The sequence below is a fragment of the Anser cygnoides genome, chromosome 16 (assembly GCF_040182565.1).
Source record: "Anser cygnoides isolate HZ-2024a breed goose chromosome 16, Taihu_goose_T2T_genome, whole genome shotgun sequence".
In the NCBI taxonomy this organism is placed as follows: Eukaryota; Metazoa; Chordata; class Aves; order Anseriformes; family Anatidae; genus Anser; species Anser cygnoides.
The window spans coordinates 9,662,267-9,689,471 of record NC_089888.1 but is presented as its reverse complement, the minus strand read 5'-3'; the positions used below and the strand labels follow the sequence as shown (position 1 = coordinate 9,689,471).

Genomic DNA, 27,205 nt, shown 5'->3' with positions numbered 1-27,205 from the left:
GCCCTGTCTCATCACTGACATACACTCCACTTTGTTATATTTTCCTGCTCCCCGGTGAGCAAGACAAGGAAAACTGTTCTGCCCCTTGTTAGTCTTTTTTTGTGAACAGCCAAGCAAAGAATTAAGTTAGATGCTCAACAATGTCTAGTGCTTTTAATCGCTAAATTATTCCCATTATCTCTTAGAAGCTCTAACTTAACCATCAGCTTTGCCCCATACCATTGAAAAGTCTCTGCCTTCAAATCCTTAAGCAATCTTCGTTTTTTTCCTGTTTTAAGAAGTGTAATTAGCATCTCAGTCCCATCTTACAAAATGACACTATGACAGTCATTTTGGTACCTTATAAACATTTGAATAGTGGAATCCTTTTAGGCACATTCACAGTAATTGATACTGGCTGTTTTTTCTTCTCTGCCGAAGTCTAAGCAACCTTAATCAGAAGTTTTTATTAACAGTCCTTTAATAACTATTCGTATTAGACAGATATGGTGAAAAGCTCCAAATAATTTAGTTTCAAGAAGTTAAGCGGAAGACAGAATTTTGTTACCTGTATAGGATACAGTGCTATTTCTACAATCAGCTTTCACCAACCTAACTGAGCAGGTGGGAGGTCTGCAGAACCACAACATCTGAGCTAACTGTGCTGGCAAAAGCCTCAGTACCCCTAACAAAGATAAAAACACAAAGTTACTGATATTGCATTATTTTGCCCACATATTTATTAGGTTGGAACAAGCAATACTGGTAAATTAGTATTTTGATCCACAGAAATGGAAACCTCCTATTTTGTATATATAACATAGCTACTTATACTGGCAAAAGCCAAGATTCAGAAAGTTCTTTAGCATCTTAACATGCATTGAAACTTTTGAGAAGATGGATGCTTAAATAGGAGAACAAGTGTGGGTCTCAGTCAAATTGTTCCAAGTTCAGACACAGGCTAAATCCATAAAGCCTTTAAATTATTTTGTGAAATTCAGAATTTGTGGTAGTGCAACCAAGTCAGGAAACAGTTCCAGTTTCACTGTCTGCCAGTACTTGCTAGCAAGAAGAAATAAATCAAAATAATATATATCAGAGTTAGACTAAAATGTGCCTGAAGCACCACAGCAAGAATTTTCAATTTTTGCCTTTTTTTTTTTTCTTATTACATCTTACACCCATGAATTACGCTATTCTCCTGGTAGCCCACATCACCCACACACCACACTATGCTACCCAGATCACTCAGAAACTTCAAGCAAAGGACAGAACTCTATAGAGTTACTGATATTTCTTTCCATACAGGGTATTTATTTTATAAATTGGGCATTGTATTTTAACAGCTGGATACTTAGAGCGTATTACAAGTGGAAAAAACAAATCATAGAGTTATCGCTGTCAAGCGAATGAGTTTGGAGTGGAAAAATGCAAAAGCTATGTTCATGTGCACAAATGACTTACTACAGAAATACTGAAAAATATCTCATCTGTATCTACAAAACATGTTGTCCAGCAAGATATTATTATATGGAATAGATGGATTAAAAAAAACCACCCAACTATCTATAAGGTTTACATGCCGATTTCCTTATGTAGCATCTGTTCTGGTACAACAGAGTAAGACTGCAACAGGCGGGGATGAGGAGGTAAGATTTCTTTCACTGCATTTTAAACTGGCTGCAGCAGATGCCTTTTTTAGTCCTTGGAAGATTGATGATTCCATTATTTGTAGTACTCAGCAATAAATCTCTGAGTTTAGGCTAAAGTGAGCACTTTTCCCTACTTTACGTCTTCCATTACACTGTTATTCATCATGTTTAATCATTCATTTACCTCTGACTGCTACTGCACTTGGGGAGGACTGGCACATTATTGATTTTTGACTTTTACCCTTTATAAGCTGGGTAAAGGGCTTTGTGACTGCTTAATCAAAAGTGACATGACCAGAGCAGGGGAGCTGCAGACCTTGGGAAATAGCAGCTAAACAACGTGCCAAGTTATGATTAAATGAAATTAAGAGTCAACAAAGAAAGCAAATTATAATAAACTGAAAATTAAAGTGGATACCCCCAGGAGCCCACAGAGTACAAAGCACTGCACTGCCTAGTAAAACACATTTCTGGGAAAGAGGAGACTAAGATTAAGCATGAAGATTTACAACTTCAAGTTCCCACAAAAAGAGAAATGCAAAGCCATGCACTGCTAAAGCAGTGTCAGATAATGAAATTTCACTGAAGTATGTTCTCAGTTGCTTATAACCCTTTTTCCTCAAATAGAGTGTCTGTCTGGTCAGTACCCCACTAGCAAACACGCAATGCAAGTAACACATGGTAAAATATTTTGATAGCTGGCTTATTTTCTGCTTACCAAAAAAAATGAAGAGTTAAAGAAGTCAGAGAACTCCATTCATAGCTTGAATAAAGCCTGCAGATAAAGCCTTAATTTCTGCTATAGTATCTAGCAAATTATGCAATAAACAATAAATGTAAGTATTGTTATCAACTCCAAATCAACAGCACGGTAACACCAACTTCACATTTTAGACAAAGTGGTGAAAAAATACACATGCATAACATGGTGGTTAAAATTTTCCAACTTCTTGTCTAACAGCTATATATATGTATATGCTGTCTCTTTAGAGAGGAGGAAAAGTGAGAGAACAGCATCTTTTTTTACTGCCCTTGATATTATCATTTTTTTTGTCCTAAATTATGTTACCCCAATTCAAACCATTTTTTTTTGCTTTTTAAAATATATATATAAATTCCCATTTTGCCCACCTGTTACATACTTGGAAGAAAAACAGTAAAGCAAATAAAAAAATGAAGTAGTGGGTATCTCTAACTAGTTATTTCACACATTTTACCCTTTTCTGCTCTAGATTTTAGAAATCATCCCAGAAAAGATGTGAAAAGAAACCTCTGTCTGTTACATTGTGGTCATGGTTAGATAAATGAGCACAGGTCTGTTCACAATAACAATCCCATAGTACAAGGCATGCTGGCTGGCCTCTCCTGTTCACATTAAGGCAATCTGTCCACATTATTCCTCTTGAAAGACATTATCTATCAGCTACCAATTCCCATGCAAATATATGCCACCTTTACTGACTTTGCTTTTACAGTGAGATCCCCAGCTGATTACCACAGCCATGTAAATGCAATCACCCTCACATCTGTAACCTTCACCACCACAGCTAATTCAGAACTGCTGTGAAAAAAGCCATCACAACAACAGAGCCTTTAAGTCAACTTCCTGTTTTACAGGCCTGAGCTCAAATGAGACATTAAATGGAACTAGAGCAAGCTCCTCAACAAACCTGAGCAAGGGCACTCATGCTCATAGCTCGCCTCTGATCTGTCATACACACGTTGCCTGGGACAAAAGTTACTGCACACAGTAGTACCCACGCTCTTATCCTGAGCAAGTTTCCAAATGACTTCAACTCGAAAGAATGGATTTATATTTAAATATTTTTCATCCTGTGGTAAGTTTTTGAACCTTTTCAGACAAGAACTGGCTCTAAGAGGTATCACTGCCCGCATAAAATCTAACATCAAGATGACCCCCATGACAGGAATAAGAAAATTCAAGTATTCTGGAAGTTGTTTTTTTTTTTTTTTTTGAGACTTTTTAATCAAAAGATCTTTGTTTGGCAGCACAGTTCAGATTTATTTTTCCACTAATATTAATTTCTTCCTATTGATTTTGAGTATTAAGGGACCAAATTTCAGAAATGCTGAGCAGTCCAATGAATATAATTGAAGCCTTACATGCTGAGCAGTTCTGAAAGGTAGGCTAATGTCTTCTTTCAATCAGATATTCTCCATTATCACATGAGAAAGAAGACTACTATCTAACTGATGATTTATTGGTACTGCATGGCATATATAAGATGCTACCTTAAAACTAAGCATTATAATAACAGAGAAAATCATATTTCCTGTGTCTCTGCCACACAAAGCATCATTACCAAAAGTTAAAGAACAGAGGCGTGTGGATGGGAGGAAGATGAGAGACAAATGAAAACATCTCAAACAGAAACATCCCCTCCAGAAAGATCCTTGGCTGGAATGAACTGTCACTGTTTCAGTGATGTGAATTCAGCAAAGCATTGACAGTCAGAAAAAGGACTTTTGATGTTCACCGGCTCTTTTAAAGCAAAGCAACGCCCCATCTCATTGTTCTTTTAAAATATACTATTTTCATTTTTTTTCCTCCTTCATATCTATTTTACTTACTCTTCTCAGTTTTGCTTCCGCTCAGTACAACAAAACACAATGAGACTCATTCTTCGCTGGGTTACGCCTGTTTTAAGTGATAGTGACCAAAATTCATGAATAAAGATGTCATAAAATAGCACAGCTAGTAATACACAGATAAATATGATATATTGGAAGACAGTCTGTATAGGCATTGTAAAAATTGTAAGTCACCGCTCCTTAAGCTTATTAAAACTGTGAAGCAGTCAGTGAACATACTGACAAAAATTATCTGATTAACAAAATTCCTTCAATAAGTTTGTTGTTTGTTTAAATAAGCGAGCTGCCATGGGCAGGAGTTCTAGCATGTGACTCTAGTGGTTGAAAGAGGAAGTGAAAGGTCAAAATAGATTTTTAGTTTATATGGTGGAGATCTTTAGAAAGAACCTGGGGAAATCTGTGTTGGGACAGACGTCACAGAATATATTAACAGCTGTCCTAGGAATGGATGAAAAAAGTCTGAAACTAGATGACAGTTTGTTCACACAACAATTATTCATGGTAGGTTAAACCTAAGACAAAATTGCAAAGGAATTTCATAATGTTGAATAACCGGCCATAAAAAAAATGTAGTTGAAATTCAAAGTCAATAATGCAAAGTAATGTACCTGAAGAGGAAACAAGAATAACTATGCATATATTTCAGGGGGACGTAAAGTAGATACCAATTTTCAGGAAGGACTTTCAATTTGGTCAGACAGTATTGTCAAAAAGTTACCTCAATGCTCAGCAATGCTGAACAAGACAACAGAAAATACTAACAGGAAAGGACTGCAGAACAGAACAGAAAGCTTAACTAAGTCACCATATTGATGCATAATTTGTCCACGTGCAGAATACTGTATCCAGTTCTGTCCTCCTCCCATCTTGAAACACCATACCATTCGGAAGAATATAGAGAACAACAAAAAAAGATAATGGAAGCTAAGCAGTATTTTCTGTTGAAGGAGATAGTTAATAGATCAGGATTTTGCAAAGATGGAACAGAAGATTACAAATGTAATGGAGTATATGATAGAAATCTATAAAGATGTGGTGAGAGTAAACAGGGAATGACTTTTCACCACTTGTAAGAACCAGAGGAAATTGGATGAAATTATCAAGCAATGTGTTTAAAACGAAGTATTTTCCCCTACGTACTGCATCATTAAAATGTGCAAAACTGGAAAAATATATTCTTGAGACTAAAATGCATGGTCTGATAAATCTCCCCTCTTTTTATTAAGCACCTCACCATTTCAGATCTCAGCTCTTTTATACCCAATTGCCTAAAAGCCTGAGATTGGGGTGGTAGCAAGACACTAACCACAGTAAATTACAAAGGATATTTAAAACATACATATATTTCTAAAGCAAAATACTTTACTACCTCCTACTACAGGCAAGAAGTGCAAGTCATTGCGTTGCAGCCATAGTGTCAGTCGTGTACCCTATACACACATCACTTAACTGTCAATGACTCCTTAAGCTATGCTCAGCCTGCAGGAAGAAGTTCAGGTCATGTCACATACCCGTACCCACCCTGTACCCACCTTGCCCAGTCATACCTACATGTTTTCTGCATTGCCAGCTTCCCACAATGTGTTAGCAAGTAACATCATAACATCAGAAAATAAAATTAGTGTCACTTCTCCATGAACATCAACAGGACCTGCAAGTTGTTATATAAAAACCCTTTCAAAATGGAAATTAAAAGTTTAAAGCGAAAGCTCTTAGCTGCGCTAAATGCTGAAAGTACCTAGGAAATACTATTGCTAGTATACTAATTCATGTATGGTAGACTCATTTTAATTGTCTGATTCAAAAATTCTGTAAAGAAGTTTTTGTAAAGCGTGTTCTTCTCCATCACAAACAGAACTATCAGACAAGGTCCCAGAATCCGTATCAAAATCGTGATTTCAGAGAACTTTAGAAAGATATGTTTTATCTGTAGCACAAAGCCCTTACTTGATATCTCTTGCTTCCTAGGTAGTATTACTTACAGCAATTGTGTGCAGTAGGGCCCGTTTGCTCAAATGGAAGCAGGTGGTGCTAAATACCTGTAAAAAGCAACCCATCTGACAGGCATTATGAAAGGTCAATAGCACCCTTTGACCCTACCTCAATCAAGTCATTTAATGAGTTCTCTTAGTTTGTCTGGATAGTCCAACCAGCTTGTAGCAATGCTGTGAGCAACATCGATGCAGGAGCCTTGAGAAGTGCCAAGGAAGTAACAATTGGCTCCGCAGCTGTCTGCAGCCTGAACATAACTATGCTGTTCACCCAATACTGACTGACATTTCTAACATTTAGAAATGTCATTTTTAAAACAAAAATACCTTTCTTCATCTTAATAATCCTATCAGTTCATGTTCTGTGTGGTTTTCTGTTCTACACAAAGACCCCTGGGAACAAAGACTGTTTCTGATACGACTTTCCTGATGCCATGTGGCCAGGCACGTCCTTTTTATCGCAGTCAGATGTTGCAGAGTACGCTGTGCTGCAGTAACAACAGTTACTTCCCTATTATATCTCGTAATTCGAGCAAGTTGCAGCAAAATGCTCAGTCCGTACACCAAATCAGCGGTAGTAAATCTCAGTATAACAAATTCAGTCTGGAATAGTTCTTTCGTATAATCAAATTATTTTTTAGTATAAAATCAATAAAGTCATTTACTCCTCTATGCAATTGATTTAACATAGCATTACAGAAAACCTGGGCCAAAGGAGCAAGGTGAAACAGCTGAGATGGCAGGCACGTATTTCCATTTTGAATTGGTCACTGTGTTTATTTTTTTTGCCAAGAGGACACCACTAGCATCCCGGTGACATACAGGATGGACATACACAGCTCATCACATGCTAACCAGGAACCTCACCTACACAAAGCTCTCCATGGCTGGCCTCCTGAGCACAGCCAAGGTTTCCACCAATTGCTGTGTGACCATTGTTTTGCGACTTGGCTCACAAAACACGCGCCTGCCCAGCATTCAAACTGCTGAAAACATTGGCAAGCACCAGTTCTGCCCAGCACCACTCTTTAGGACGTGAAAAGTCCCAGGACAACACCTCGGCTTCCCCCGCATTGGCTCACCACAGCCTGCTAGATGGAAAGGTGGCAAACACGCACAGCAAGAGCAACATGCTTCTTCATGTAAAGCAAACCCTTGGGTTTATGGTCTGTTGCTTGTTGTCTGTGGGTAAATAACCTGTCACCTTGGCTTTTTCTTTTTTGTTGTTGGTGGTTTTGTTCTGTTTTTTAAAGCATCATTATCCTGCATTGCCCATGTCTACACAGCAGCTGAACACACAAGAAGTGCTTCACTGAGCCTCTGGACCTGTTATACTCAGACAAACCCTCCTCAGAATTGTCTGCCTTAATTCTTTGTTTCCTTCTTGCTTACCTCTTTAACATCTTTCACTCGACATCAAACATCGCTTGAAAAGCAAGAGCCAAACTTCTTTGCCTGTATGACTTAGAAATGAATATTCACTATTCTGGCTAAATTCTAATGATTGACATGATTATAGCTCCCACCAATGAGTTCCCTACACAGCCTAATAGTCTGAAAAGAGCAACAGCAAAATTGATGGAAGCCAGGAATGGAATAATGGAAGCTTGTTAGCTACTTAGACCCCCAGAGACCTTGAATTCCACAGTTCCTGGTTGGCATCGTGCATTGAATCATAGAAACATCCAGAGAGCACAAAACTGGTGAAGTACACTGACTGCATCGCACTCGACTTGCTCTGACTACTAAGCAGTTAAATCAGGGCAGAGTTTTGAGGATGTAGCAGATAAGCAAAGTATCTAAGGCCAAAATAATAGAGTGTGAGATATAATAAAGCAGACAATTCAGTGATAGCGCTAAACCATTGTACTTGGAGCAAGTAAACTCTGTTACTACACCACTCAGAGATGGCAGGAGAAAGGCTGTCTTATATCATAGTTTTTAACCACAGGCTGAAGACTAAATAGTCAAAGCCATGGTATATTTGCTTCTCAGTGCCCAGAAGGATAAATGCTGAAAACAACGATTTAAGCGAACAGGTACAAACCTAATAGATGCAAACAGATAGCCCCGTAATTTACTAATGGAGCGACTCATGTGAGGGTGGCTGCTGCTGGAGAAGATGTAGCTGCACATTTGTATTGCTTTTTCAGGGGCTATACATACATGCTTTTCTTGAGACCAGTTGCATGCTGATCCAGACTCTGGCATGCAGCTTGGAAAAAGAAAAAAGAAGGCTCATTTTGGCAACAGGAGGCCTTCCTGAAAGCACAGTAACTGAACTCTGACACTGCTCAGCTTCTCTGAATCAACAGAGGCCATTCAATTCAGCATCTGCACAGCAAAGCTAATTACATTCAGTGTTTAAACTTTGGGGTAAAGGGTGAGATGAATTAGAAATCTGAGTTCTTAGCAAGCAGAATAAGAAAGCATTGGTAAGTTTTGAAAAACAAAACCAAAAACTTTCCAAGGATTTGGGTAAGAAAATATTCAGACATTTACTTGGGACTTTTTAAATCTCCATCCGGCACAAATGCATTCTTTCATGAGATGTCGAGACAAACACACTGCTGTCCTAACACCTCCAATATTTAAAGTTTACTTTGTTTTGTGAATCAATTATTAAAACTTCTCTCTCAGTGAAGACACTTCCTTTTAACATTTCTAGCAGTATGAATGAACTATTTTATAAAACAAGCAATACTTCCAATATGGCAGATTAGCTGAGATAGGTAAATCACCGAAACTCCCTGACAAGCAGGCTTACGAATAATGAAGTAGCTGATATACAGCCGCGCTACCACGAGCCTCTTAGTCAGATTGCCGGATTTCTCAGCACGACACAGGCAGGACTTTGTTTCTGTAGTATAAAGAGACTCTTAATTAAATCTTCATTCTTCAGCGTGACAAGATTTATCCTTCTCTATATGAGCTCAGATTATTACATTTAATGCTGAAAAATTATTTTTTTTTCTTGCTTAAATTCAGCATATTGCTGATGCGGTTTCATTACGATTCTTTGTTGTTTCCAACTTCTTGAAAATAAAACACTAACTGTTATTTAGGTAGAAATGAATTGCACTACTCCAGCTTTCAGAGTAGTTACATGAATATGAACAGTCAAAAAATTTCAGTTTTAACATATTTTTAGTATGCTGGAGCAATCTTCGCCCAGAGTTATAAAATTCCATGTAATTGCCCACGTCTTAATGACCTCAGGCTTTGAATACAATTGTTGGTCTTTGTACGCTGTCTGTCACTTTCAGTGCTTGAGTATTGACATTGCATCTCTTTTAGGTTCTTTGCAGCCCTTTAATGACTATGCCAATTAATAATGCATCATTCTCTCTCCTCTAGCTAATTTTAATTGCTGTAATTTATGTCCCTAGACAATTCTTGCACTACAGATGTAATCTATACCACTGTGACTGGGTTCGAAGATCACCCTCTCAAGGTCCATCGCAGATAAACAACACAATTCCAAGTTCATAGACATCATCTACAAGTGACATCAATTACTGTTCAAGGAAACAAGTCATGACATTACAGGTAACAAACAGCTCGTTTTTATGTTCTGGAGCAGAGTGGACTTCGCCGTCAGGTCTCTGGCAATTAATTACAGCTTAACAGACAGAGCATTACTGAGATACTCAGACACTTGACAGGGGAAAAACCAACCTGAAATTAGCAAAGACAGAGGTTTTGCAGTTCTTGAACAGATAGAAGTCTATACAGCTACAGAGATATTCTCAGAAATCTAAGAATAATTTAATTTACCTTTTAAGTGGTACTTGGTTGTGGCATAAATGCTCATAATTCCTTGCCTACAGCCTGAGACAATGCATGACGAACTTCAGTTTGTATTAAAACCTCTTTGCAGCATGCATTGCTACAAATTAAATTATGAAGAAAAAATATGCATAACTAATTTCTACTCAACTGTACCAACAGACCATAACTATGGTATGACTATGAAGTGTTTGCCTGCACTAGATCACTTAGTTCATCCCCTTGCCAGTATTAGGGTTACTTCAAAATCATATTCTAGTGTTTGTTTCACTTCCTACAGCTTACTGTGATCCCTCACTGTACTAGAATATTTTCTTAGTGACTCAAAACCTATTAAAAATATAATACAAATGTCAGTTTTGGCCATAATCACATTTACCCTTTTCTGAACATTAAAGATTCAACACCAACAAGGTTAAAAGACCATGCAAGGAATACCAAATGGCTAAAACTTGCTTGCTATCTCAATAGAAAGCTGTTTGCATCGGGTATAATTTATTTGGAGTTCAACAAAACATAATGCTACTGTGGATTACGTGAAGACTGTTCAATCCTCCCTGGGATCAGTGCTGTAACTGCATGGAACTAAGAACCAGGACCAAATTTGGAATTTGCATTACTGATATAATGACTATACCTTGTAATGATTGCTCTCAAAGACAGCAATAATCACAACTATTATCTAACAAATATACACCCTATTGAACAATCAAATAAATTTACTTGTACAAGTGTCACAGAGTGTAATTTGCCAGTCATCTTCATGATGCTTTTACTTTAATCACAGTATTGTTTGATAATATATGGGACTGGTAAACCAACAAAAAGAGAATGAAAAGCAACACTTAGAGGCTTGCAAAGCATCTATCATCATTCAACTTCCAAGTGCCTCCTAATGAATCTTTGAAATAGTACACATCTTTAACTAGTCTCCAGTGAACGATATCCTTATGTGCTATCCTCAGAACTCATCTAAAATGCTCCATAAATTTATCGGCACGGAGCCAACATCACATTTCTTTAACCTGCTTCCTCTCTCTCTGATCAGAACAGAGGCTCTGATTTGCTGTTAATTGTTTCTAAAAGCCACAAAGGTGAAAGGGTGAGAGAAACAGGGGGTGGTGAAACAGAATTTGGGGTCCTTTAACTACACCTGCATACCTCCCTCTGGAACTTGAAAGTAAACTTGCGGTTGCTGATGTGTCCTTTCTGCAAGCAAAAAGCTAGTGAGGCTGCTGGCAAGATGTGTCTCTGTGCTTTCAGGCAGCTGTCACATGCAGAGGACAACAAGCTGCTCGTGCAGCACTTCACTCACCAAACCATATGCTATGGTAGGAACCTCAGGTCCCCAACACTCTTCTCACAGTCTGGCCTGCCATAGTCTTCCACAGGGCAGCAAAAGCAAACAAAACAAAACACACAAAATCCCCAAACCCCAAGCAGTAAGAGAACAGCCCTCCACCACAAAAAATATATTTAACTGTAAATGATTACATCAGCGTTTAATTATTAACGGCTCCTGTTGAATGTCTGAGAAATTGCTGAAAGGAAGCTATTGCACCGTTGGTAGCTTGGATGAGATTGCAATGGCCACCGTTTGCTGAATGTTTAACTGAGCATCCCCAAAGCACTGCACATTCTAAACTGCAAACAGGGCAAGAGATGTGCTTGTGAAAAATATCTTGTAAAATGCTATAACTATGCAAAGTCATCTAGATAAATCAATCCCCCAAACTCCTAAGCTTCTCAGAACAGGTCTATTTTTATTGTGTTGTGCCTACATTCCCCTTCTTTGAAATGGTGGTCATACTGACACCCAATTTCAAGTTACTCTAATAGTCACAAAGTATTTAGATAATACATTGATAGCCATCGCAAAAGAACCAAAGCAGTTAATAATTCTTCATTCAGGTTCACTATTGTACAGTTCCTGAGAAGCCAGACATCAGGGCAATTAAAAAAAAAAGGTACTGCAGTTACCTGCTGCAGTAAGCTCCATCTGTCCTGCACATCAAATGAGGGAAAACAAAATAAACCTTTACGACTTGGTCACACACAGTGATAATATACCTGCACAAGGGAGCAAGGTAAAAGAACACTTGTGTGCTCAACTTCAGAAGCATAAAACTAACTACAAAAGGTGTGTGCTTAAGGACTTAATACAGTAGAACCTCAGCTGTTAGAACAGTTCATTCACAGTCAGTTCAAATTCAAAATTGTGACTCAGAGACATTTGCATCTCTTCACTATCAATCAGATTTCACTTCCCACCCTTTTCTGCTTAATTTTTTCCAGGGAAACAGATCTTTCCAGTGAATGCAGACAACGCTGTGGCTTTTGAGGACCATATGCTCTGCTGTAACAGTCTCAACGAGCATACCCAAGTATTACGAAATTGAATCTGAGCATGCAAGAGCAGCGTATTTCTCAGTGAGTAACTCCTCATAGCAAGATTATTGGCTGTAGAGAAGTCAAGGATTGAAGCCAAATATACTACTGCTTCCCATTAAAACTCCCTGTAAAAAGGGACACGAAGCCAGACTCCTAGGGCAGTGGAGAAAATAATCACAATAAAGATGTTGTTCCTCTGAAGGCCACACATAATAGCAAGGTCAGCAAAGTGGTGTCTCTGTGTGATTTAGAATTAAGCTTATAATAGCTTTCTCTCCAGTAGTAGCTCACATGTGAGCTGCTAAGCAGTTTTTTCTTCCTTTCTTTCTGCATCATACTAGGAAAAGTAGTATGTACATCAACCAAAGAAAATGCTTAACAACATTTCATACAAGCAAAAAGCAAAAACAAACTACAAAGCCGCTTAAGTCTTTGCTGTATTTCTTTAACTTCCAAAAGACTGAGCAGAGCTTCTACGTTACTGCCACAAGCCTCAGTTTTAGCAAAGCAAAATCCTACGTGCTCCAAATTCCTCAGACTGGAGCAGCTATAAAGGAATTTGCAGTCTCTATGACTAGCAGCTGCTGGTGTTGTAAATAATTTTATTTTAATTAGAGAACTTCTGCAGTGTTTCTCATTATCCATATTCCTAAGTACAAGCAGGCTCAAAGGCTGTGCAATTACTTCCTTGGCCTACAAGATAACAATTCAAGCTGCCTAAAATATTCACAGTAAAACCTGAAAGTTTTGAGACTAAGTTAGCTCATCTTTATTCAACTTCTTGCAGTGGAATATTTTTATTATTAATATTAAATAGAAGAGCAAGAGAGTTGCTCAATTTTTATGACAATATGACAGGGCTTGTTAGAAAATGAAATGTACAAAAAACATATACCCAAATCCAATCACCAAAACACCCTGCAACTGTTTATACTGACTACTAGATAAGAGATTGCATTTTGTATTGAAGCACCAGAACATGAAAATATGTATATGGTTTTAATTTTGTCAGAGCAATGATTTTCAAAACTGCTTCATTAGGCATTCCAGAAATTCTCAGTGTCACTCAAAACATTGAAGCTATCACACTCTCATGACAGGTAATCTTATTAACCACATCTTTAAGTTTCCAAGGATTAAACTGTCGATGGCAGTTGACGATGCAAAGTGTCTATATGGTACCAAGATGCATTCAGGTTCATATACAAACATACAAAGTGTGATAATGGTCCATCACAGAACTGCCTGCAAGGTGAAACTTGCTAAGTGAGGAAATGGCAACAATTTAAAGGCAAAGAAACAAGTGAACCTCAAGCTGGAACGAACCACTTCCACAAAGTGACTCCTACAGGACCCTCAAGGGCCAACCTTTAAAAATCTGTACCTTGTACCACCTGAGCTGCAGTGTGTGATGATACCCACGCCAAGCACCCTGAGAACAAACAGCTGTCTGCACCACATCCTTCTGCAGGTACTTGAGTTATTCCCAGCAGTGCCCCAAACTGCATGTCTTTGAAAGAACTGCTGTGCTCCCTGGAGGTCACCTGGTCCAAGCCCTTGCTCAAAGCTCTGCCAGGTTCAAAGTCACACTGGGCTGCTCAGGACTTTGAATCTCCTCAAAGATGGAACTTCCACAACCAGTCTGGGCTACCTGTTTTCATGTTTGATCAATTTATCAAATGCAAGCGCTTAGTTGTTTGAGCAATTTGTTCTGAATCATCCATATCACTTCAAGAATTTGGGAAAGCAGGCAGAGGCCAAAACCCCACAAAAGACAGTGAGGCCTAGTGTTCAGAATTGATTTCATGGGATTGAGGGATGGTCTCAGGCTACATAAGGAGATTAAAGGAAGGCTACAAAGGAAGGAGAAAGAACATTGGAAGACATCTCTATCCTCATTTAGATATTCACGTTTTCACCTCTTGCCAAGGTAAGTGGTGTGCTCTGAATTCAGGATGACATTAAGGAAAAGTTGAGTGAATTTTTAACATAAATAAACGGTCCCAAATAATACTCAGGCACTCTCCATAAGTGCAAAACAAATTTATTCTGAATAACTCAAGTCAGAATCTAGCAAATATTTCGTTACATTAACAGTCAGTGGCTTAAAGAAGAAAGTCTGTGTCACTGTCATTCCCAGACTCCTACCCCTGCATACAAATGAACTCCAATTTGAAAAAGATTTTTCAGATGTTCATATAGAACATTTATCAAATGTTCATTTTTCCTTGCTGTTGACTTTCAGGGAAAGAGCGTCGCATTAATTAACCCATTGATATATCACACATTTTGTAATATATATCAAAATATTTAAATATTGCATGCACATGTCTGTTACTTAATTTCACTCTAATTTCACTCTAATTTCAGTGGGTATTTTTAAATCTTTTTGGAACATCTTGACCATACTGGCCAAGCATGTAACTTTTGAGTTACTTTTGTAACGTGAATTCGTAAGACTAACACAGAAAAAAGTGTGGTTAGTATCTTGTCAAATATTTTTAACGTCATTCTGTTGCGATTTAAATGCACAAATATAAATATACGTAATTTTTTATTCTACGGATGTGGCATGTAGCCATTTTTGCTAAATAATTTTGCCATGTCATGAGAAGAAATTGGTTTTGAATCAAATTCTTTATAAACTGACAGAGAAGCCACTTGGCAATAGTATAATGAGGATGCATTGCTAGCAGTCCACATTCAGTTGAGATAAAGCTGTAGAATCCTGAAACTGACACCGAACACAAGCAAACCATTACCTTCTAATTTAAGTCACTTCTCAGTTACACCCTGAACTGAACACTGTATGAAACTTATTGTGCAAAAACTCTCTGTACAAGGGATAAAACCACATATAATGGCAACAATGGAGGAATACACTCTTATATTCCCCAAAGTACAGATTCCCTGTAATTAATAAGTGGCTACATTTCAATCTGAGTGTATTTTGTCATTTATTGACACATGCTAACATGAAAGGAAACAAACAAACAAAATAATCACTGGAATAATGTTGTGAGTATATACAAAACTCTGGGTTCATTGGAAAGAAGGGAGAAAAAAATACCGATTAGTTCATCTAGTTGTTTCTTATTAAGAAAGCTTCCTTTCCCCCTTCTACAAGAACTTCCAATCCCTGCACACTCTAGAAAGGAAAAAATGGCTGGTCCTATCTTCAGGCTAGCAGGGGTACAACCACCAAGAGAGTTAATTCCACCCACTGCTGGGCATTTGTTTCCACCTCCTTACCTGCACACACTCTGCCCCGTGTTCTTTTATATTGCATTACATAGGAAAGTAGCAGGCTCTTGTTAGACCTGTCATTACAAAGTAACAAGTTGGTGGAAAGAGAGGGCAAAGGCAGAAACAGAAAACATGCCAAGCAATTTTAGGGTATTGAGAAAGAACTGGGAAGGGAAAATGCAAGACAGAATTTGAGCAGGACAGAATAGAGGGGATATGAACAGTTTGTCTAAACAGAAACTTCAGAGGTAATTAGCAAAAAAAGCAGCACAGATGTTTGCTTCCCTGCTCCAATAAAAGGTAAATGAACTGATCGTTAAATAGGGCACGCTTTAAAGATTCCAACCCGGCCAAGAGCTCAGCTACAGTATAAATTACACCAATCTATCCTCTGTTTTTATTGTGAAGAACAGCATTTAGGGCCATTATACTGAAAAAAAAAATGCTACTCACAATAGTCATTCTTGCAACATCTTTCCATGAGTCAGACATCTAACAGCAAGGCTAACTTCCAGAATGAGGTACGCAGGATGCATCGCTCCAGAACAAAAAGTGAAAATCAGAGAAGGAAAGCCGGACTGTATTTCAGTTCCACTGCACTGGTGGTAGGTATTACCAGAGCCTCGGGGCCCTGGTTTCAGACTTGGTCCACAAGTCTTGAAAAAACATGTAAAACATTCAGTATGCCACGTACACAGGACAGATTTTCTTCAATATAAGGCAAATGATAGGGTTAAGAAGTTGTATCTCACCAGATCTTAAGATCTTAGAACACTGGAACTACAACATGAGGGTTTCATACAGTTCAGAGTGTATTTTAGTACTACCTGCTTGAGAAGCCACAATATCAATGAACTATATTCAGAATTTTAAACCTCTCCTTCCTGTACCCTATCATCAATAGGCAGAAACCAATATATCTGTTAAGTTTAATGAAACCACACCAATTTACAACCATGCTTTTTTTTTCAAGTCCTTCACAGAAAGTGCTGCTTTTCCAAAAAATCAACTATCAAAATAAATAAAGAAAAACTACAACTAAGCAACAAATTAAACTACCTTGACATTTTTTCAACTATTGGGAAATTACTTGCTTTCCATTACTTTAAAAAAGAAACAGGAAAAAAAAAATTTGTGTACCAAAAGGAAACTTTGAGCTCTATTCCTCAGGCAAAACTTGTCATCAGTAAATAAACTTTGAACATATTTACAAATCTCTTCACAGAGTAAGTGAATTGAGTGAATTTTAAGTGCCACAGAGACTAGGGAATTAACATAGTAAAAGAGGGTTTTATACTCACCAGGTCAGCAACTGGTCTTCTACAGGGGAACACAGAGGTGAGTAATCAAGCTCTGCAGTATCAGCAGCTGTAAAATATTACCATGAACTAATTGGTAACTGATTCAGTAGGGTGTACAATTTTGCTTGTATTTACACATACAACTAGGAGTGTCTGCTCATTAAAAAGAAAAAAAAACCAACAAAAATCAGACTTCAGCAACAAAAGGCAAATACCTTAATTCAAGGTTTCCTCCAAAGAGGCAGCACAACAGTATTGGTATATCCTCCCTTCTACAGTACTGATTTATTCAGGCCATGAAAAATTGTAGCCATTAAGCCACTAAGAGCACTTTGTACACCTGCAGGAAGGGTTTCCATGCAACCATTAACTAGCAGTGGTTAAATCCCGATGTGACAGACGTGTTTGGACAAAGCATCAGGCAAAGATCAGAGCACTATCGCTAAAGAAACCACACCATTTTGCAAAATATTCCAAAATGCAATCTTATATTTCCCTGTTGAGGATTAGTTTTTAGGAAAGACTACTTTCCTAAAACTTCAACATCTCAGGAATTCTTTACTGCTTGAAAACACCAGAGCATTTTATTTTTTTGTCCCCCTTTCCCCCAAGTATATAGTACAAGCTAGTCCTGACACACTTTCTGCATAAAATCACCCCACTCCTATTAAACCAGGACTGTTTGGCCACTGCTCACTTTCAAGGTCTTCTACAACCGATGTCAGGAATTCCAGAAAGAATCCAAATCTTGCTGGATTTCTTGTCACTAGTACAAGCTGAGAGACAAATACCCTTCACCAGGACAGTTTTCAATCTCTCTTTTGGGCATGCGCAGGCTTGCAGGCTCTGACTCGGGCACGTGCCAACAGCACACCGTCTTTAAATCAAGAAGTCTGCTCCAAGCACATTGTTTATTCCCTATGACTCTTGTATTAGAATCATCTGCAGAGCTGGTATTGAGGTAGAGTTTTCAGTATCTACAGAAACAGACAAAACCACGGAGTTTCTGCTGATACTAGTTGAACTGCTGCATGCATAAACCTGAGGAAAGCAGAGCTAAGCCCCACTAGGGCACTGCAGCATTAACACTGGCAGTGCAGCAAACAGATCTGCAAGCACGCACACTGCAGTTGTAGAAGAATTAGGCTGAGAATTTGATAAGTGCTGAAGACTCAAATCTGCAGACAGGAAAGCAGACCTATAAGCAGTCAGCACAAAAGAAAAACCCTGGATCATTAAAAAACTGTTCAGAGAAGCAACTGTGATTCCTACTGTTCATCTGTTTGGGTTTAGCTTTTTGGTCTAAATCAAGTCACAATAAGAACAGGTTACTCATTTTAAGAGGAATATTTAAACATTTTGAACAAGTGTTAAGAGAAGTTATATATTTTATTATTCTGCTAGCATTATTAGATTGCATGCTAGAAGCAACAGCTTAATGTCTGGCAAAATATATGCTGCCTGAAGGGACAGAAGGCTTAAAAATTGCCATTGTGTTAAGAAACCAAATGTAATACAAAATTAGTTTACCATGATACAAATCCTAGCTATTCAGTTATCTTGAAGCTTGCATCAAACTTAGAATTCTTTTGGTTAAAAGTCCTAAAGTAGAGGCATTTATTTAATATGAGCATTCTTCCAAAAAACAGAGGTAATTACACACGAATCACATTTTCACTCTGGTGTCTATTACAGCAGACATGAAATTCAAGCAGGTTTTTCTTCCTGAAGAATAGGTGTGACTCCAGACAGTCAACAGAATTATTTAACTACTTTCTCATAGGAAGCGATACCTTGTAGTTGAATACATTATGCATTTGGTAGGGAGTGTCGAGATGACTTTCAGAAAGAGCACTGAAAGCTTTTACCATGAACAATGGACATATTTTTGGACTTGATGGTCTTGACGATCTTTTCCAACCTACGTAATTGTCTGATTTTCAGATACATATTGCGTTACTTTATGGAAGATTATAAAAGTTCCCTTTTAAGCTCCTGGCTACTGCAGATCTGTTAATATCTTATAAAAATATATTGGAAACAAGCCATAGTAACCTCTTCACACTTCAGGCAGTTCACGGATCCTATTTCACGGCTCATTCAAAAGGAAGATTAGAGGGACTTTTTCAATTTCATATATTAAATGGTTTAATTCACAAGGGATTTGTGTCAACATAAGGATCCAAAAATAGTATGCTTCCTGTATAAATTGTATTTTGTCATCCTAATTAAGCCACGTTGCACCTGCACAGTCACCCACTGACATTGCTCCTCCGTGTTTCAGAGCATAAACCCTACAAGCAGGGAACTACTCAGCCTGGCTCTTTAAGTTCAAGTCCTGTTTTCTAATAAAATAATAAATACACAATTAATTCATTATGTTATCTATGATAATACATCCACTGAGAGACAAACAACCAAACAAAATACTAACTTCCAAAGAAACTGGATCTTAACCCAAAGAATTTACAGTTGTTTTCTTTCAGTAAGGACAGAAACTATTGTCTGCCATGAATGCTGCAGGAAAGCAACACCAAGGATTCTAGTACATAATAACAAAAGCTTCAGGGGGGAAAAAAATCATATTTATATTGAATTTTGTTGAACTTTGCTGCAATACATACTATCCTCATGACAAATACCTGCAGACCCTAAGTAAGTGAGACCTCTGACACCCATTTCACCTCCCAAACACAGTACTTTCTAGAGCTTATGACCTTAGCATTATACAGACCTATCTGTTAGTTCTTGTGTTTTGACAAGATCACAAACTGAACCAGCATAACCGAAAGCCACCATCATTAAATAACAGGATAGGTAACTTTCCTCAACAATCAGAGGAAGGTGAAACAGTTTACAGGGAAATTCCAGTTTTCACTTTACTCTTGGTTTTATTATGTGTACTTCCAGCTTTTTATAAGCAATACAGTAAACTTTACCTAGCTGCATTCCTTGCAGGAATAGAAAAACACACAATACATTCATTAGCCAATAAATTCTATTTCCAATTTTTGACCAATAATAACGTTTTTCACTATCCAGCTGTCACTGTAGTAAATCATTGCAGGGGGCAAACCCAAGTCATTACATTACTTCAACTTCTACCCTGTGATCTGAATAAGGAAGCAATAGGCTGCCCCTGAATTGTCCCAAGAGAAAAAGCAAAGAGCAAAGCTGTGCATGCTGTAACTCACCATTCCATGGTCAGCAAACGTGTGACAGACTTTGCAGCACCATGTGCACTTCACAACAGCAAAAATGCCTTAGGAAGAGCCAAGTGACATGCCTACTTCATCGGTACAACATGCTACGTCTGATTCCGTTGGTATGTCTAGATGGCAATGCAGTGCAATGACACACTAGCTCCAGAAACAAGCATGCTAACATTTTGCTAAACACAATTAACAAGCCCTCAATCTGAGCAGGGCTAATTAATCCAACAAGCAAACTTTTCACAGCTGATGACTGTGTGCTCCCAATTTTCTCGTCGGAGGCAGTGGTGTTGGGGACAGGAATGAACTGGGATTTCTGAAGAGTTGCTGAGAACTGTGGCTGAAGCCAGTGTCTTTTCAACACTGACCTACAAAATATCCAACAGTCAGTTGTTCTGTTGTACTGAAAGCCCTGTAGGAGAGTAAACTACCTCCAGCTGAGCAGCCTTTGACCTGCTAAACCAGCAGCAACAAAAATGCACAAAGGATAATCTTGACTTATATCTTTGTTTCAAATCACCACCTGTAAAATGCAACCTTAACCTTTTCAGTTCTAAGCATACACTAGGAAAACCATGACTTCTTGTGAAGTAATACAGTGCAATTTGACAGGAACGGTGAAATCTTCTACTAAGAAGTCTGTATTAAGTACACTGCCCAGACAGCATGCCGTACCATCAATTCTGGTACTTCTCAACTGCACAGGGTTGTAATCAGAACAATCCCCTTGTAGTGTAGCAACCGTTAATGGCAAAGCTCTCTAAAACAAAGCTTTAAGTCCTTCAGGGTACAGTATACTAAGAGTCCTAAGAGAATGTTTCATTTTTAGCAGTGATTCTGGCAAACAGTACTCCTTGAAAACATATTCTGCATTGACTCGCATCGATGTTTGCTTTTTAAAACACTGAAAAATGACCAGTTTTAGAAATGCATTCAAAAGACAAAATAAAAACACACATGATGTAGGTAACAGTATTTTAAGCATAAACAGTAGGATAAACTGCATTTCCATTGTCTTGCCCTATGCCGCCCAAACCTTTAAACTTCTCAGAGCAAGAAGCAGCTCATGATCAGCATTTGTTTCCATGGAGGAACATGGTGCCCAAGAAAAAGGGGCGGGGGGGGAGGCAGGGAGTTCCACTGCTAACATGACTTGGTGCTTCCTCAACCAAGGAAGTTCACTTCACATTCACCTGCGCTTTCTGGCATCGCACGGTGCTGTTGAGAGCCACTTTCCAGCTACCTAGATAGCAGAGCCTGACTATAGGTTCCAGTTGCAATCCAGAGATGAGAAAAAATTTACATGCATAAAGTGATCAACTCGCTTCCATGCAATTAAACTACTTATCTAAACAAAAAACAAAGGAACAACAACGACAAAAGACAGAGCACTTGTCACATAAATAACAAATTGAGTGACAGGGAAAATCTTTTGGTAAGACTGTTGTGTGTTTTTAAACATTAACTTAAAATAGTCTTCCTACGTCTTAAAATAAGCAAGATTTACTTTTGCAGTAGGTAAGGTACTTAATTGTGAAATGGAAGTTAACTGTTTTTTGTGCATTATTTCAGGATTATTAAGTCAGGAAAAGCAAATAAATTGCAGTAGAGTGGAAGTTTTACACCTTGACAGTGAAAATACCAGTTCAGTAATTTGCTCAAAGCACAATTGCATTCAAGTCGTATTATAATTGTAGTATTATAATTTAAGCTCAAATGTAAACACCTACTGGGGGATGATGGGGTAACACCTGAAGTGAATTACCACCTCTCTCACACCCTGAGATAGAACTAGGCTTGTTACATGAAGCAATCTCTTTTCTAGTCATAAGCAAGGAAGCCCTGGCTATCACTTACTGATTTTAAAGTTTACTGTGCTTCAGAAAGCCTGATAGTTTTTGCCTAGATCCATGTAGCATTCCAAGTTTCTGTACACTTTGCAAATAGGGTCAAGCACAAAGCAAATCATATTGCTGTAACTCTGGATTCCAAATTTCAGATCCAGAAGAGATTTAAAAGGTAAACGCAAAATTGTCCAGCAGAAAATCAAGTAGCAGAGGTCAGCCTTCATCCCTTACACGATGACATTTTGGAAAGAGAGAATGGAAGATGGTAAGGAAAAAACCCTCCTTTCAAAAATACGATAAAACCAAGAACATTATTTACAGTTTCTCATAGATTCTCACAAACTTGTTGCGCTGTATTTTCAAGGGACAGTTATAAACCTTTCATCTTCCTTTTTCCTGGGACATTCTCAAGGCTATATCATTAGCTTTTCTTCTGATGCTGAGGGACTAAGATACTTTAGAGAATCAAGAATCTCACTCAGAATGACAGTGTTTGTGGTTTTCTCAGCACACAGCTGTGGTATCGTTTCAGAATTGAAAGCATGGGTGTGAGCAGAGGTTGTTGTGAACTGTCAAGGTTAAGCTAATGTCCTGCTTCTTGAAGATCTGATGGCACTAATTGCAAAGTCCAATAATCCCTGAAAATTTTCCTTGAATTACTTCTAACGGAACACAAAATAGCTCATCTGGGTGCTATATTATACTCACGAAGAGAATATGTGAGCTTTGCCACAGTTTTCACAGGTTTTATTACACGTGGATCGTTCAGCTGAGAGGTCAAAAGCTTATTGTTTTTGCTATGGAGATCTGGAGCAACACAATCAGCACAGAATCATCATGAAATGTCTGAAAGGGTAATGACACACTAAGCCAGGTGGCTATGTGTATTTTCTTTCTTTCCCCATCATGTCTATTCTTAAGTTATGTATGTGACTCATGTCTCAAATGAAGGATAAGCATGCCTTTCGAAGTTCTTCCTAGAGACAAGGATCTTCTCCTATAATATATATTATTTCCAAACTTTGCAGTATAGAAACCTAAAGATAAGGACATGATATGTGAATTACTGTATTTAGAACTCCTCGTAAGAAGTATATTAAGCCTTAAGGCTTGGAAGTCTAGATTTCCTTAACTGTAGGTCTAATGAGAGGTATTAACAAAAATGAAGAGGTATACAGACTCCACACCAGGAAAAATATTCACCTAAGGGATGAAGAACAAGTATTTTGTGTAGAAATTCAAAATTAATATGAATTATCAAATCCATGGCCAAACACTCTGATGAATAAAATGCGCAACACGTACATATCCTTCAATTCTGCCACATATATTGAAGAAAAATTTCAGAAATGACAAAACAAGAAGAGTAACCATTTTTATCTTTCTGATGTTTTATTTCCAAGTAAGCCTGTCTGGTCATTCCTGTATCTGAGACATCTTTGATGAAATGAAATATTGTACATGATACACAGAGGCTAAGGTTGTTTGTATCACACATCACTGCTCTTACCTACAGAAACTGCAGCTAGTCTGGGACACAGTGGAAAAGGACAGTCTTCTCAGATTAACAGCTGTTCCAAAGAAAGGAAAAAGAAATGTAGCTACAAAAATTGCACAAAATCTATTTTATAGAAGCCAAGGAGACTAAATCATTCTAGCAGCAAACAAGAATGTTTTGTAATGATAATACAGAATTTGATAGAAAAAAATATTTTATGAGTGCATTTTCTTAACTACATTTCAGTTTGTATTTAAGATCCAGAAGTTAAACAGTTAACATCTTATTACAAACTGCTTAATTTTTTAAAACTGAGGCTTCCTGTGATCTTATTCTCCAACAATGTTCTTTTTTCACAGGATCAGGTATGTTCTGAAGACTGTAACTATTAACATTCAAAGAGCGTTAATGTAATTAAGTTCAGTTCTAAACCTCCTCTTGCTTCATGAGTCTTCAGAGAGATACTTTCTTCTGCATCTTTGAAGACATACAAAAAGGTGCTTTTGTATTAAAGTGAAATTCTCCAGCTAAGCTTTTAGGCTCTACTTCCAAAAATTATAGAAGATATCACAGACCATGATCAGAGCTCATGTCTGTCATCCTTTAAACTCATCATAGCTAATATCAATTCATCCACTGAAAAAAGAATTCTGATAAGAAAGCTGAATAACAACACATTTAATAATGGAGACTAAAGAAACTGCTGCACAGAAATTCTATTACTCAAAATACTTGATTGCAAGAGGTCAATAAATATATGTGAAGTGTACTGAGTAGCTACTCCACCACTTTGCATACCAAAATGCAGACTATTTCTTGCCATTCCTATCCTACCACTCTTTAAGTAGCTATCTTCAGGCACGTGGTAGGGTAGAACCTCTGCCATTATCTTCTTTTTAAGACATCACAGCCAGACTGTTGTAATAGGAGACTCTAAATATTAAGCCTTCAAAAAGCCATTGCAAGAAAAAATTATCTATGTGGTTAACTGAAATTAAGCAAACTTCCCCATTTTAACCTATTGTGCACCTCTCCCAATGATCATCCGTAACCAGAAAAAGATGCTCTTCCGTACATCTGTCTTTCTTGACTTTGAGACAAAGCTTTGAACATTTTACTTTTAATCCCTCCTATGAGGAAAAGCTAGGCAGTAGAACAAGCTTTCACGTTTTCCTAACTTCAAGGACAGCCACCATAGGATTCCCAAATATATTTCACTAAAATATCTTTTATTATTAGTTTAAATATTCTCTCATGAGTACCCATCTGTGAAGTTTTTTCCATCACAGATGAAATTTGTACTTATAAATAGCCTTTAAGAACATCACATCATTAAAAGCAGAAGGTCTACTTTCATTAAGTTTTTGTCATGAGAATAACTATCACTTTTTTTTCCTCCAGTGCCACAGTTACCATTCATGTTTACATAAATGATGCAAAGACATTTTAAATAATCAATGACAGTTCAACAATAGAGTGCATTTAAAATTAAGATACCTAATTTACCTCTGCTGCAACTACCTACCTACCTCTACTGTAACTCTCTTAACAAGGTGCCCATCTATCTACAGCGTGACTGGGAAAGCAGTTACGAAGAAAATTTTACCAAGTCAGTCCATTAAAAACATGGATCTCAATATACACTAGCAGGTAAGTATTTAGCAGAAGAGCTTTATAGAACAGGGGCACATTTCTATGATATTCAAGAATACCATCTCTGAGAAATCTTCTCAGGCACTTTTTATGTTTGGTGTTTTTCTGGCTAATTTTTATTTAACGTTCAGTTCTTCATGATTTCATTTCATTTCAAATGTTATTCCCAGTTCCACTTAATGAGGCAAAAACAAAATGATGACAAAATTGAGAATGTAGATTAGAGTGTTAAGATAGTTTACACTATGCTTCATGAATATTTTGTCTACAAGCAGACAAAAATCACAGGTTTTGCTTCTTCTTCTCTAGCTAGTAAGTTTCAGTTCCACAATGTGGCATCACCAACACCCAAAATATTTAAGTGTTCTACAAACCGTGTAATAAAACCAACTTCAGATTGATACTGATATTTAGTCCAAAATCAGATTGGGACTAAATAACATTAGGAATCCAATATTAAGAAGAGTGAGGAAGTATTTTTTATTATTATTAGCTCTTTTCTTTAGATGTCTAAGCTAGGGTACTGAATTCAGTGTATAGGAAATGGAATAAAAGTGAGCTTATGCAGAAGGTAATTCAGGACATCTAATTTAGGAGCCACATGTCAATAGAGGAAAAACTATCACTACACTCTAGATACCTAATTTAGCTGACTCAACTTTTAATAAAAGAACATTCTTTGTAACATTGTGCAGTCTGTTTTCAACACCTAATAAATTGCAGAGACTGTTGTTAACTCTTATTGTTTCACTTCTTTTCCCTCAATGTTAGACTCCCCCATCCTTATATTTCACCATAACTGTTTATCCCCATAGTCATTGATAGAGCATAAAGTTACTTAGCAGTGCAGGTTGTTGTCACCTTGAAAAGCACGGTTCTTCGATGGTGCGAGCATCTGGATATTTGCAGTTGTTTATCTCTGACAGCTTGTTAAAATGCTGAAGGAGAATATTGCTTGAAAATTCTCCCTCACTAGTTCCTGTCAGCTACTGATAGATCTACATTTTATTGACTTTGCAGCACTTGCAGGAGCAGCAGAGCGCCTAATGTCCTTTTGGAATGAACGTGGAAGCCTTTTGCTAAGGTTTAAGTCTATCATATGCTTTATTCTCTCGGTTATGTCTCACGGGCAGCAAGCATGTACCATTTGTGGCAGAGATGATTAAAGCAAGCAAGAAGTTACCTGAAACATTTACTGGTGAGCGAAGCTATGAACCTTTCACGTACACTGCTAAGCAGTTTAGACACATGGATGGTTTCATCAAGTGTAAACCGCAACAAGTCTTTTGCCTAAGGTGATCATAACTCCTTATATGATTCAGCTGGGCTCTGTGTTATCCAAAAAGAGGAAGCTGCCTTGCAGTGCACTTACAGATACCCTATTAACTAGGATGGCTAAACAAACTAATAAGGGTGTCTTAAAGGGTACAAAACACTGTCAGCCTCTCTAGGACAAAGTCTTCCTGATCAGGGGCCAGTGACTGCTCTGCTTTCCTGTACTCCACACTCCCCGTGTGCCACATACATATATTCTTATCAGCAATGAAGAGCAAAGCCATGGATCATTTTCAGGAGAGGCAGATCCAGCCTTGACCTCTGAGGTCCGTGACAAGCATGCCAAGAAACAGGAGTGGCAGATTAACAGAACAGTTTGGAAAACAGCCTGATTTGTCAGCACTCTGAACACACGCAGGAAACATCACAAAGCAAATTTCCTATGGTTGGAGCCCAACTGGCCACCAATGCCCTGCAGTAGTTATAAGTTAGTTATAATTGTTCAGCTAAGGCTTATACTGCCAGTTTGGTCAAGAAGCAATACTGTAACTGAGCATACTGGAGAGCTTTATATCACCAAGTACAAAGAGTTAGGAACGTAACTCTTCAGACAGACTGCAAATTTTTGGATTCTTATTGTCTATTTTGTGTTGGCAGTTGAAAGCAAATAAATAAATCTAAATAATTAAAAAAAAAAAAAGCCAAGAGAACTCACAGTTCTTACCCTTTGGCTATCCAGCTATTAAAGAGGAACATTT

The 27,205-nt window shown here is 37.8% G+C and overlaps 1 protein-coding gene across 5 annotated transcripts in view; it reads right to left on the bottom strand.

Annotated features, from left to right (window-relative positions):
* SULF2 (sulfatase 2) overlaps positions 1–27,205 on the bottom strand; it is a 159,253-nt gene that overhangs the window by 90,951 nt on the left and 41,097 nt on the right. For 4 of the 5 annotated variants that reach the window (XM_048072465.2, XM_048072469.2, XM_048072467.2 and 1 more), the window contains one exon: positions 16,963–17,029. The gene's annotated coding sequence lies outside the window, so the exon portion shown is untranslated. Of the gene's footprint in view, positions 1–16,114; positions 16,178–16,962; positions 17,030–27,205 lie in introns of those variants that run through there. The other variant, XM_013189634.3, reaches the window with a different exon arrangement.